This window comes from Periplaneta americana, chromosome 1 (genome assembly GCF_040183065.1).
Source record: "Periplaneta americana isolate PAMFEO1 chromosome 1, P.americana_PAMFEO1_priV1, whole genome shotgun sequence".
Classification (NCBI taxonomy): Eukaryota; Metazoa; Arthropoda; class Insecta; order Blattodea; family Blattidae; genus Periplaneta; species Periplaneta americana.
Window position 1 is genome coordinate 191,043,196 of NC_091117.1, and position 15,555 is coordinate 191,058,750.

Consider the following 15,555-nt stretch of genomic DNA (forward strand, 5'->3'; position numbering starts at 1 on the left):
CGGAATTCCTCGTTAAGTTATTTCTTGACGAATGTGTCACTAAGTGCAATTATTGTCGACTGGTAGACGTCAACTCGTCTGACACGCTGTGGTCCAGCCGTGTGACAGTGGTGAATGTGTACTCTAACAGAGCTGATCGTTTCTTGATATTTTGGGTGTAGCCCGGCACTCTCACAGCTGAGAGGTCAGAGTTCACGTCCCGGCACTCGCTTCGAATGCTGAAACAGCCGAGGCAGTAAATCAAGGCAAAGAGCTCTTTGAATCGCACTTCCGACTGGCGCACGCGTTGGGGTGATGCAACGAGACGGCACGTGAACCGCACGGCATCACCGATGTCGAGGGAACGCCAGTACTATTTCCATTTTCCCGTATATTGAAAACGAAGCGTTTTGCGGCTCATCCTAGCCGTCATTGCTCTTAAATTTCGAAGGAATTAGGGGAGAGTCGGGTAGTATCGGACAGTGCGTTTCTTTCATCTACCACCATACGGTAGTACCTGAATGACATGGTTATGTTTCTCTATGCAACATCACAGAAACGTAACCATGTCAATCAGGTATTATCATCGTGTGGTAGATGAAAGAAACTCACTGTCCGATATTACCCGATGTCCGATACTACCCGACTCTCCCCTAGAATTTCATCACCATCACTACCACACCACCATTATCATCATCGTCATTGTTACCATCACTTCAGTTATCAATATCTTGCTCACTCGACCAGTGATGCCAACGCTAAATTGTGAAAATTAATGTCTTACTTACTTACTTACTGGCTTTTAAGGAACCCGGAGGTTCATTGCCGCCCTCACATAAGCCCGCCATCGGTCCCTATCCTGAGCAAGATTAATCCAGTCTCTACCGTCATATACCACCTCCCTCAAATCCATTTTAATATTATCCTCCCATCTACGTCTCGGCCTCCCCAAAGGTCTTTTTTCCCTCCGGCCTCCCAACTAACACTCTATATGCATTTCTGGATTCGCCCATACGTGCTACATGCCCTGTCCATCTCAAACGTCTGGATTTAATGTTCTTAATTATGTCAGGTGAAGAATGCAATGCGTGCAGTTCTGTGTTGTGTAACTTTCTCCATTCTCCTGTAACTTCATCCCTCTTAGCCCCAAATATTTTCTTAAGCACCTTATTCTCAAACACCCTTAACCTATGTTCCTCTCTCAAAGTGAGAGTCCAAGTTTCACAACCATAAAGAACAACCGGTAATATAACTGTTTTATAAATTCTAACTTTCAGATTTTTTGACAGCAGACTGGTTGATAAAAAGTTCTCAACCGAATGAAAATTAATGTCTATGAAAGAAAATACTTATTGAAAATAATAATAGAAATAAGTTATAGAAAACACCAATTATAATTATAATGAAATAATAGGGCATAAATTTAACTTAATTACTGCAGTTAGGAATATAAATAATGAGAAATAATTGTGCTATAATTCAATTTATTCAAATATAATTTTGTATTGAATTTAACTTCCAGTTTATTTTGTTTATAATATATTAGTATGTAATATGTATTCCTGTAGTTACACAAGTATTTTCTGTGAAATTTGTCACTTAGGTTATTTTTCTATGTTGTAATTTCTTGCTTAATCCATATTAAAACAATATACCATGACTTTAATATGTTTTCCAAATGTTTGTTTTCTGAGCAGTTAATGAGAATTATTTTAGTATCACGGAATTTGGATCCCTGTCACGGATTTAGGAGACACTGTATAACAATGAAGAATCATATATTATATACCAATCTTGTGAAACTGTTACACTGAATGTTATAAAAACTGTAGCTAAAGATCCAAATAACATCATTTAGGTGTTATTTGAAAATTTTTATTACAATTTTGACATAAATATAGACTTTATTAAATATGTCACAGAATTAGGCAACTTTACCCTATACATACATAAATACAAGTCTGCCTGGGTGGCCCAGTCGGTAATGTGCTGACCTATGGCCGTGTTTTTGCGGATTTGATCCCGGCTTAAATGCGACAGGCTCATGCCAGTAGATTTACATACATACATGCAACATACATACATACATACATATATGAGTTAAGCTATTAAGTCGATGAAGTAACCCGTTCATCAGCTGTGCGTCTGCAACTGAGAGCTCACTAGACTTGTGTAACACCTGGTCCTATATAGCCTCGTCATGCCATGTCATCTTATCCCTCGTTAAATCACGTGACGGTGTGAAACCGCTTTGTAGTGACAAAGGACATTTCACAGTCGCCTGGTGTTAGAAAGGAAAATTCAAAATGAGCGAATCTGCATGCTCTGCTGTCCTGAAAACTGTTATTTTTTTATATTTTCAGTTTTTCTTACGCATAATTTTCTATATATCTACACTAACGGCCACCTCTAATCTGTAATAGCCTTAATAAACGGTCATTGTTCTACTGAAATCGAGTTGATGGCTAATGAAGCCCATGTAAACATATCTTATTTTCCGCGCTAACCTGCGTCAAGAGTCAATGACCACACAACATTTTATACGCAGAATCATCCGTATTTGGAGACCGTCGTACAGTGCTCCGCACACATCTCCTCTACCCAGAGTAAATGATGTAACTTAAAACAGTCATTTCCAGCTGACCATCATGTGCCGTCGGAGCGCTTTTCCCCTCTCCGAGCAGAGCTGGTAGAGCATGTGAGGGAGAGTCATGTGTCCCGGAGATCGTATGTCTGCAAAACGGTATGAAACTTTGTTTTTATTTATTTATTTATTTTTTTTTGTACATCGAAAGACATCGGTAGTGTGGAGGGGGGTTTGTGTGGGGATACAGGTAGGGATTGTTTTGCAGTTACTAATTTGATGAGTTATATAATGGGTTTGTAATATTGCTGATTTGTTTATTTAAAATTGGGATACCTTGATTAAATATTTTAGAAATGAACTATTCCTTAGAGATATCAATTATATTATTGTTATTTATGACTTTTACTATTTGAAGTGCAGCTTTGATGTTCATAAGCTCATGGCCTTCTTCAATGAGATGGAAGCATGACATTAGAAGAATTTTATTACATCTCATTATGTAACAAGCTTGTAGTCACGTCTTTCTATTTTAATTTTGAACAATTCATATTTTAACCTCAGTTATATTGTACATTTTATATGATACTTATTAATTCCAAAACAACTTATTGTATTGTATTGTATTTATTAACATTCCATGGTATCCATACATTGCTTACAGCTAGAATATGGAACAAGTCAAAAAACTTAATACTATTATAAAATCTTAATTTATAGTCACAGTTTAGTTGGAATATATACGGAAGAGATTTACAATATAGTCTACTAGTACAACACAAAGTTTTAGTATCAATTTCATGAAGTGTTATTGAATGTCATGAATTCACCTACAGAATAGAAGGCGTGAGAAATTAGGTACTTCTTTAATTTGGCCCTAAATAATTTTATGTTTTGAGTTTCATTTTTTATATCGATAGGGAGGCTATTAAAAGTTTTTACTGCCATATAACGCACTCCTTTTTGATAGCACGATAGACTTGCCGATGGAGTATGAAAGTCACTTTTTTGACGTGTATTTATGCTATGAACTGTTGAATTAGTTACAAAGTTTTCACGATTACATACGAGGAAGATTATTAATGAAAAGATATACTGACAAGCCATGGGCATTATTTGTAGTTTTTTGAAAATAGCCCTACACGATTCCCTAGATTTGGCACCTACTATTATTCTAATTACTCTTTTTTGTAATAGAAATATATTGTTACTATCTGTGGAATTTCCCCAGAATATTATTCCAAAACTCATTACCGAGTGGAAGTATGCAAAGTATATTGTTTTTAAGGTATTGATATTTACTATCTTTTGCATAGATCTAATAGCAAAACAAGCTGAATTTAGTTTGGGGGTAATTTCTTTAATATAATTTTTCCAATTTAACACATTATCGATTTTTAAGCCAAGAAATTTGGTTGTTGTTGTTTCTAATAGGTATCTATTATGCATTTTTTTGATCGATATTGTGTTTATTCATACATTTGAAGACAACATAACGCTAATAATCATGTTTTGTATCATTGAACAATTCACTTCTTGATATTATCCATATTGTATATTCCTGCATATTACTTGTTCCATGTATTTAGCATGTTCCTTTGTATGTAGGCCTAACTACCAATCTGAAGATGGCATCTTAATGTCGAAAACGTTAATCATTTAATAAAATGTACTATAGTAATTAACACTATATTGTGCTTTGATAAGCAAATAGACGGCCCTAAGATAATATACATACTTATAGTTTGTTCACGTTTCTCAGAAAATGGTTTTCTCTCCAATGTAGGTTTGTAATGAAGATGCCGAATGTATTTGGTTCCACGAACAGCTTTTATCACATATTAACATAAATTACCTTGACATACAAGCTAAATATCGGATTATAATTTATAGCGTGCTCTTCGGCTTAGTGTTGACCACGCAATGGTTCTAAATTTATAAAAATTGGTAAAAGCAAATCGCATTAAAAACATGGAAGGACCACCACTAGTGAGACGCAATAAATAGCTAATAAAATCTTGCTTGTTTTTTTATATAGTTAGTCTAAATTCTTCTACGACCTATGTTAATAATGGTATTGAGAGATTCATTATCCATTTTCCCAATCACTTGTACTACATTTTATATATATATATATATATATATATATATATATATATATATATAACTTAATTTCATTACTCTTCAATGTACTTTCATCTCAAGTTTCTTCGAAATCAAATTGTACTTTATTTTTAAATTTATCATTGTTCCATATTCTCTCCGCAAATCATATTGTATTTTATTTTTAATTTAACCTCTGTTTTGTATTCTGGATCCTAGTGGTCAGCTGTAGGTGTAGGCCAGATATCCCAAATTGTGGAATTAGCAGTTGATCAGATGTTTCAAATTTCAGTTGAAAATATTGAACGGGGATTGGATGGAATGAAAACGGATTTAGCTGCTGGGCCAGATCGAGTATTAATACAGACTTTGAAGTTTTAAAATTATGGTTTATTTAACGACGCTCGCAAGTGCAGAGGTTATATCAGCATCGCCGGTGTGCCGGAATTTTGTCCCGCAGGAGTTCTTTTACATGCCAGTAAATCTACTGACAAGAGCCTGTCGCATTTAAGCACACTTAAATGCGGGCCGGGTCGGGATAGAACCCGAAACCTCGTGCACAGAAGGCCAGCGCTATACCAACTACACTACCCAGGCCGACTAAATTAAATATAGTGATATGTTCGTTCTATAACAAATTTTTCCCACACATCACTTTAATTTGTATTCGTGGCTTATAAGGTTAGCCTCCACAACTTGTCTAGTTCCCCAGCCATGTTTACCGGGACAATTTTCACGAGTGTTTTTCGCTCGTCTCGAGCATCATTCGTTCTAACTTTAGTGGCAAGCAGTAAAGTCTCGTACTCTCTCAGTATCTAATGGTTAGGGTGCTATTCATAGACATTTCGCAGCACGCGCTACGAGTGTACTAAGCTAGCCCCGGCTATCCACTGGTTACTAGTACAGAATTCAAATCATATCCTATCGCTAACACTGGTTTATGAATACGAAAAACGCTGATAATCCACCGAAAGCCCGCGCTAAAAATGTCTATGAATACTGCCCTTAGGGTTGAATTTGGGCAAATCGCTGTATTGTATTACCTTTTTAATAATATTTTAATATCATGTAGAGTCTGGATGTTCGGAAAAATGGCTTTTTTACTGGGTGGAAATAAATCATTATTTGCATATATATATATATATATATATATATATATATATATATATATATATATAAATGTGATTTGGAGTAAATCAAAATGATAGGGCCAATTTTATTTTGCCTTCTTAAGGTGTTTCTTACTAATAAATGCCCTTTCTGTGCTTTTAAAGCAATATTTCTTGTTTATTTGCAATTTTCTAAGTAATTGTAATGTAATGTATATGAAATTTAAATATTTGAAACAATGACTAACTTTACTAACAATAGTAAATAAAAGTAATTTATTTCGGTGCTTAATCTGCTAATAATCGTGCTTTAATACTATTGGAATATGAATAATGATCGACAGTCCACAGTTACAAATATAATATTGTCATGTCTTCACGATACCAACAATCAGCTTGATAATTTTAAATATTAAGCTCGTTCTCATAGAAGTTGTCACGTAGCATTTCCAATTGTTTGCTTTCATATTTTCAAATCTTATTGTCACAATTTTGTGCTACATGTGTTTATTAATGTAGGAGAAAGAAATTTGAGTGAGGAACAGTCAGTTATAGTCGGGTGACAGACGTATAAGATCGGTTAGCTAGAATGCCTAAATTCAGTAAATCATTGCAAAGTATACTTCATGCTTACGTTAGTGAATTTGGTGCCTATGTGTTTTCAACCGATGGAACAGTAATGTTATATAATTTTTGTGAAAAGACAGTTAATCACACACAAAAAAAGAGTATTTTATAACTCAACATTTGTCACCTACGAAGTTATATTGATATAATTTAAATTTATTACTAAAATTTATAATGCCTTTTTCAAAGATTATTGTGCCTTCTTTTTTACTTTTTATTGCCTTTTTTGCCTGCCTATTTTAACTGTTATAAATGCCTAAACATCCGGTCTCTAATCATGACGTTTCATGTGCGTCACTGCCGAATAATTTTACTAGTAGATTCTAAATATGAGAAAAATCTGCATCATACTTTCAGCAATTTTTTTAATGGGCAGATGACCCGATACACAGAAACATGGAATACAAGAAACCACTTATTTTTAGAGATTCTGAAATTTTCGAAGTGTGTTGCTTACAGCAACACAATACTTAGCATAATTACGGAAAGAAAATAAAATATTCCCCGTTCCTCCTTTGCAGTGTTATGATCTCATGCCAACTCAAGCGTTATTTTGCTTAAGAGTTCACGAAATTCCCACATTTCTGCTTTACTTCCAGTAACAACACTTCCTTGTAAGAACTCTTGCCATATAGGCAATGGAAACACATGTATGTACTGGGATTACATCTTGTTCGGCACATTCTCTTCCTGTATGTGATGCTATTTAGGGATTTCCGTCGCATTACGCCGGCCTTCTCTTTAGAGAAAGTATTAGGCACATCGAGTTTCCCCACTATTGGTTTCCTAAGTCGAGCGAAGAGGAGAGGGGCTACTCAGATTCTAGACCCGGAATTTTCAGATATTTCCATATTTATATTTTCCAGTTTTTATTCTGTAATATTAATCCCCTTTATCATCTACCATGTTCAACATCTACTTGAAGGATTTGGTGAAGAACTAATTTCAAACATGGGTGGAGTAAAAGTAGAAGGAAGAAGAATAAAGTGCATACGATTTGCTGATGATATGGCTTGTTAACAGAAGAGGAGACGATACTAAGAGATATGTTACTGGACCCAAATGACAGCTATGAGCAGTATGGAATGAAGATAAATGCAAACAAGACGAAGACCATGGTTGTCGGAAGAAAAATAAATAAAGTAAACTTGCGAATTCTAAATGAGGCAATAGAGCAAGTGGACAGCTTCAATTACTTTGGACGTACTATAAGCAGTAACATGAGCTGCAGCCAGGAAGTCAAAAGGAAGATAGCAATGACAAAGGAAGCTTTTAATAGAAAAAGGAGCATCTTCTGCGGACCTCTGGAAAAAGAACTAAGGAAGATACTAGTTAAGTGCTTTGTATGGAATGTGGCACTGTAAGGGGCAGAAACATGGACATTACGACGAAGTGAAGAGAAGCCTTTGAAATGTGGATATGGAGAAGAATGGAGCGTGTGAAATGGACAGACAGAATAAGAAACGACGCTGTGTTGGAAAGAGTGGCTGAAGAAAGAATGATGCTGAACCTGATCAAAAAGAGAAAAAGAAATTGATTAGGTCAATGGCTGAAGAGAAACTGCCTACTGAAAGATGCACTGAACGCAATGGTGAACGGGAGAAGAGTTCTGGGCAGAAGAAGATATCAGATGATAGACGAGATTAGGATAAGTGGATCATATGCGGAGACTAAGAGGAAGGAAGAAAATAGGAAAGATTGGAGAATGCTGGGTTTGCAGTGAAAGATTTACACTTGGGCAGAACACTTATGTAGGCCTGTGTATTCTGTAATATTCCTATTAGATGGAGCAGGACAAATACGAAATGTTTTGACTTAGTGACTAAAACAGGTTGGCTTCTTTTTATTCATTTTATAACATTTAAAACGTGAAGAGCATAATTAGATATAATTAAAGTCATATTTATAATTTTAAAATTACGCAGTTAGCTTATTTATCCTCTTGTGTCTTCATATACATCGAAGGTGTCACATGATATTTTTACGGTTATATTTTCTTCGTTGTTATATCACAGCCTTGCGTGCTGACGTTACTAAACCATTCTGTAATTGGCTGTATGTCGCATAGTTCTCTGCTATCTTCATTTAAATCTGGTTATATGTGTACTAAACAGAGGAGACTGAGGATGAGAAAGAGGAAAATAGGAAGAAGAATGTGAGTACTCGGTTGCCTGCTTGGAAGTGCAGTCACTTCAATACAATCTTCATACAGTTTAATTTACTTGCCACTCAGTAAGTTTTCTCCGAGGTGAGTCTTTGCTTTTGCCTTGTTCCAGTATGTTTCTTATGGCTCTCATACTTTCCTGTAATTCTTACACCTTTTTATTTCTCGGTCTTCCGTGCTTTCTTTCTTCCATTACTCTCCACAACAATGTCGTCCGTACTATTTCGTAAATTTGTGTTCTTTATTTACAACATGATTTCCAAACCCCATACTGCGAAAGAGAGTGGAGTATTATTTTGAGAGTCCTGGAAAGATTTTCTTACCATAAAGCATTATTTTTAGAGTTCTGGAAAGATTTTCTTACCATGAAGCGTTATTTTTAGAGTTCTGGAAAGATTTCCTTGTCATGAAGCATTATTTTTAGAGTCCTTGAAAAATTTCCTTGTCGTGAAGCATTATTTTAAGAGTCCTGAAAAGAGTTTATTATCATGAATCATTACTTTTAGAGTCCTTGAAAGAATTTCTTATCATGAGGCATTATTTTTATGGTCCTTGAAAGATTTTCTTATTATGAAGCATTACTTTTAGAGTCCTTGAAAGAGTTCTTTACCATGAAGCATTATGTTTAGAGTCCTTGAAAGGTTTCCTTATCATGAAGCATGATTTTTAGAGTCCTTCAAAGATTCTCTTGTCATAAGCATTATTTGTGAGGTCGTTGATTGATTTTCTTATCATAAAACATTATTTTTAGAGTCCTTGAAAGATTTTCTTATCATGAAGCATTATTTTTAGAACACTTGAAATATTTTCTTATCGTGAAGCAATATTTTTAGAGTCCTGGAAAAGTTTTCTTATCATGAAGCATTATTTCTAGAGTCCTTGAAAGATTTCCTTATCATGATGCATTATTTTTATAGTCCTTGAAAGATTTTCTTTCATGAAGCATTATTTTAGAGTCCTTGAAAGATTTCCTTCTCATGAAGCATTATTTTTAGAGTCCTTGAAAGATTTTCTTATCATGATGCATTATTTTTAGAGTCGTTCAAAGATTTTCTTGTCATGATGCATTATTTTAAGAGTCCTTGAAAGATTTCCTTATCATGAAGCATTATTTTTAGAGTATGTGAAATATTTTCTTATCATGAAGCATTATTTTTAGAATCCTGGAAAAGTTTTCTTATCATGAAGCATTATTTTTAGAGTCCTTGAAAGATTTCCTTATCATGATACATTATTTTTAGAGTCATTGAAAGATATTCTTTTCACGAAGCATTATTTTTAGAGCCCTGGAAAGATTTTCTTATCGTAAAGCATTGTTTTTAGAGTCCTTGAAAGATTTTGTTATCATGAAGCATTATTTTTAGAGTCCTGAAAAGATTTTCTTATCATGAAGCATAATTTTTAGAGTCCTGGAAAAGTTTTCTTATCATGAAGCATTATTTTTAAAGTCCTTGAAAGATTTTCTTATCATGAAGCATTATTTTTAAAGTTCTTGAAAGATTTTCTTATCATGAAGCATTATTTTCAAAGTCCTTGAAAGATTTTCGTATCATGAAGCATTATTTTTAGAGTCCTGAAAAGATTTTCTTATCATGAAGCATTATTTTTAGAGCCCTGGAAAGATTTTCTTATCGTGAAGCTTTATTTTAAGAGTCCTGGAAAGGTTTTCTTATCAGTCCTATTAACATGTAATATTTTAGAACATGTTTTTATTTAATTGTTAACAGCGCGCCAATTCTTAATGTATAATATGATAAATATAACTAACCGAAGACTTCAGACGTCGAAGAAAATAACTCGCGGAAATATTAAAATTTTACAATATAATGAATTTGTAGATTTTGTAAGTAAGCATAGACATAAAGTGGCTCACACAAACTTAAATCTTATGGAATGTAAATACATCTCATATTTACTTGGTGTTTGTAAAGTAATCAGTTTAATAATTATGTGAAAAATTTTGAATAGTAGGTTGAAACAATTCTTTCTGAATTATTAATAGTAATTTATATAACTAGTGTATAATTTTGGTAATTATGGCATGAGGGAATGTTTAGCGTGTGAATGTAAGCTCACGCGCTAATTTTCACGAGTGTTTATAATGACGATTATACACGCTGCATAAACGTTTTTCGCTATTCTAGCATTAAAATATGTAAAAGACCTATTATAAATTCGCAGAATATAATGTTATGACGTAATAGAGACAGGAGTACTAGATATGACGTAATTGGCCGATGCCCTTAAAAACTAAAATACACCGTCTATGAAGAAGTCCACGGAACCGCCGACAATGGCAGTAACAGACGAATTGACATAATCGCCATTAGCGAATCCCTGTCTCAGGGTATGATAATCGACCCCACCATCAGGTTTGAAACGTATAAAGGACAGCCCGAAGACGTACATGAGGAGAAACGAGCAATCTACGTTCCAACCATCGCGTATTATAAAGATAAATACCAACTTCACGATATCAGTGTTACGGGATTGATGTTTGGAGCAAGAGGAACGATACCCAACTTCTCTTCTCAATTCTGTAAGACCCTAGGACTGCACAAATCTTTTCTGAATGAACTGGCCCTCCTCATAATTAGAGAGTCAATCAAACTTTTACGGATCCACGTATATGGACTAATTCAGTGTATGGAAAATATTGACGCACCATTATCATTTTTCTTTTTCATTCTTAGCTTTCATTGATTCTTTACTTGAATTTTTTTCTTCTGTAAACTGCCATTGTTTGTTTGTGTATTTGTTTGCCTTTTTTCTTACTCTTTTAGCTCTCATCTTCTATTTGTTCTTGTATTGTTTTGTATGCTTTGTCTAATGGCAGCCTCTAATTTGAGGAAGTTTTGATAAATAAAATTGCATGGTTGCTAGGTAACCGTTTCTAAGACATTCTTATTTTGTTGTTGTTTTGAAGCTTTTTCTTACAGCTACGTAAATGTATCAGTGCCATAATTAGGCCAAATTATGCACGATTTATAGCGTCATAATAACAGTGTATTATGTTAATAAATGATTGAAAGAATTGTATGTAATCCTATCATTAAAACACGAATTTGAAAGTTAATTATCTAATATGAATTAATTCTGGACGAATTGATTCGACAATAATTACATTTGTGCTAAATATGGAATGGAATGGGATTTCGAGAGTTGGGCACTATGACCCAGCACTGCGACCCTCAAGCTAGACGCATTCCCAAACCCACACCGGCTGACTACACTAAGGTTCGCTGCGTGTCCATCAGGCAACCTCACTCGTCCCTAGTGCGTCGTCGGTCGGCGTTCGCGGAATGCTGTGGAATGATAACGAAATGGAGAAATATCGGCGGAATGTCGTAGATGTCTAATATGGGGAAACGGGAGAACCCCGAGAAAAACCGCTACCTTGTCCGTCACAAGTGTCACTATGGATTTTTTAATGAAAAACACCAGACCTGACCGGAGCTCGAACTCGGACCGCTTGCGTGAGTACTGAATGTGAATACAGTTTGTAGAATATGATAAGAGAAATCGCTTTAGGTATTTAGATATCATAGAGAGGAATCAACTTTTTGGCACGATGGAAGGTGAAATACTTTTTTCCATAAATATAGAAAGAATTATGCAAATCTGGCTTTCAGGTAGTAGCTCCCTTTAAAGCAGGTTTGAATAATTTCAAGGAAAAATTGTCACATAGAATTTGTGTACACCCAAAGTTGAGTTCTGGCGTCTTGTCAGCCCATTTGAGTTGTGTGGATATAAAGGAAGAATTGTGACGATGTCGTTTATAGTTCCTGGAGTAGCTCAGTCGGAAGAGCATTCGTGCGCTAAGCGAAGGGTCCCGGGATTGATACTCGGCCCCGGAATAATTTTTCCTTGAAATTATTCAAACCTGCTTTACAGGGAGCTTCTACCTGAAAGTCGGATTTGCATAATATATTCGTTACTGGAGGTACATTAACAGGAAGCCACAATTTAAGTCACACAGAATTGTGTGCACTGAAATTTAGGTTCTGGCGTCTTGTCAGCCCATTTGAGTTGTGTGGATTTATTTTACTTTAGTAGGTTATTTTACGACGCTTTATCAACATCTTAGGTTATTTAGCGTCTGAATGAGATGAAGGTGATAATGCCGGTGAAAGAATCCGAAGTCCAACACCGAAACTTACCCAGGATTTGCTCATATTGGGTTGAGGGAAAACTCCGGATAAAACCTCAACTAGGTAACTCGCCCCGACCGGGAATCGAACCCGGGCCACCTGGTTTCGCGGCCAGACGTGCTAACCGTTACTCCACAGGTGTGGACGAGTTGTGTGGATATGAAGGAAAGAATTGTGACGGTGTCGTGTATAGTTCCTGGGGTAGCTCAGTTGGAAGAGCATTCGTGCGCTAAGCGAAGGGTCCCGGGATCGGTACTCTGCCCCGGAACAATTTGCCTTGAAATTATTCATTAGGGCAGCCTATAGAGCGAATATTTTAAGAGTCCACTGCAAGAATGATGGATGTCATTTGAAATACATTTTGCAGGAGAAGCAATTGAAAGTTTGAAATGCTTAGCGTTCAAAGCTTAACTGTGATTTTCCGATCATTACTGGACAATGACTATCAGTGTTAATGCCATATAACTCTCTATGTACATTCTGTATGTCTTAAGCTATGCATTGACAGTCTTGGTTCATTTTCGACAAGAAAGTGACATCCATCATTCTTGCAGTGGACTCTTCATTTGATAAAAGAACAGCATTTCCTTTTTGCATTTTGAATAACAGGATATTAAAAATAAAGTATTAACACGAAGCATATGTAGATAACATTCGCCTACTAAATGCTAAATAAAACTATGAAGCTCTAAAATGGGATTTCAAAAGAACTAAGAAACTTGTCGAAATGTAACAGAGACCGGTGGAAAAAGAGTAATTGTGCGATATGAAACCATTCTAATCACGGATCATTTCCTATTCTAAGCTATGTTTACCGTGAAAATTTATGTTGGAGTAGTGGCGTAAAAAATCACACGCTAGGATCTCTAGAGTAAAGCTATCTCACTATTGTGCGATTTGAACTATAGGACTTTGCATGTATCGCGATTGTACAATGGGTCGTGCGCCTCACGCTGCAATGGGAGTCATTACAGCTAAATACCGTGTTCGTGAACACTTGGATGAAACAATTTCCTATTACGAATCCGTTATTTTATTACAAGCGATTTTCTCAAGTCTACAGCAATTCGCACACACGAATGGACAGTGAAGTGAGAATCGCACATGCTGTTTCCAGTATAAATTGGATTATAGTAGTAACCATTAAAATTTTATTTCAACGAAATTGAAGTGAAATAGAGTGATCCATCATTAGCTGTAGCATCTCACCTTTCTTAATTTCCCCTTTCTTTAACGTCTTGTTATTTCTTAGCCTTCCTCCTTTCTCGTCTAGGTCCTTTCATCCATATTTTCTGCTTATTCAGTTCTTCGTGTTACTACTTTTACCTTCATATTCTTCTCGTTACTCTTTTCTTCTCCGTCTTCGTCTTGTTTTTGTGGTAATTCTTGCTATTTTTCTTGTACTGATTGTTCTTCTTCTGTTTCTACTACTCCTTTTATCTTTCTTTCATCTTTGTTGTTATCTTACTCCTCCTCCTTTATTACTCTTTTATTATATTTCTTTTAATTTCGATTATGCTTTAAGGGGGGGGGAGGTGCTGAAATGAATTTTGGTAATTTCTAAACCTTAAATTCCTCAAAATTATTCAAATCAACTTTACAGGGAGTTATACCTGAAAGCTTGATTTGCATAATACACGTCACTTTTCGTTAACAGAAAACCACAATTTAAGTCACACAGAGTTAGTGTGCACTCAATGTTGGTTGCTTGACGGTTGTCAGCCCACTTTGAGGTTTGTGAATATAGAGAGAAAAATTGGATCGGTGTCTGGTAGAGTTCCTCGGTAGCTCAGTTAGTCGAGCGTTGGTACGTTTAATCAAAGGTCCCGGGTTCGATACCTGGCGCCGGAACAATTTTTCTCTCAAAATTATTCAAAACGCTTTTAGATTAGATTAGATTTAACAGGGGTGTTCCTTCCGGCCCAAGCACTGCGACCTATAAGATCTATTGCGCATCCCCGTCGTTCATCCCTTTCAGTCCAAAAGTTTCAAGTTCTTGATGAACTGTATCAAACTTTGGACTGGGACCTTTGAGATCTCTTCAAGTTTTGGAAAGTGATTCCCAAAGAAGAGAGATCTTTGTTGCGCAAGCGCATTGCAAACGCACAGCAGATGAGTTACTGACTCATCTCCTTGTGAACATCTTATATACAGTGGGTCAGTAATAAGTCCCATCCTGTATAAGTTTTTCTTCAGGGCACAGTGTCCTGTAAGAAATCCTGTTGCCCAAGAGAGCTGCTTTTTGCTAAGTCTCAGCAGCTCATTCGATTTTGTCCTTGCAAGACCTTTGATAAGGGCCTTGCTGTGATTACAGCCCTTAATTGAGTTCCAGTAACTAATATGTCGTCTGTGAACCCAATCCCTGATGACCTGCTTAATTGGTCTTGAAGATAGTCCCAACACAGGTTCTGGTCCTATAAATGGGGTCTCAGCTCCATCTTTAGCAGCCTCATGCGCCCTCTCGTTTCCGTGAATCCCTGCATGTCCTGGTACCCACCTCAGATGAACCGAGTTAGTGTTTGCCAGTGTCATGAGGTTATTCCGGCACTCCAGTACCAGTTTCGACTTAACCAAAGGCGATTCAATCGCCTTTAGTGCCGCCTGGCTATCAGAAAGTATAAGGATGTGTCTACCTGAATAGCCCCTCCTAATACTTTCCCTAACACTGGCTAAGATAGCAAAGACCTCAGCCTGAAAGATAGTGGCGTATTGACCCAGGCTAAAAGAAAGTCTGGTACCATTGCCAAACAATCCAGCCCCGGTTCCTGATTTGGTTTTGGAGCCATCAGTATACCAAACTGGCCCCTTATTGTTAACCAGTTTTGTCCGGTCCTTCCA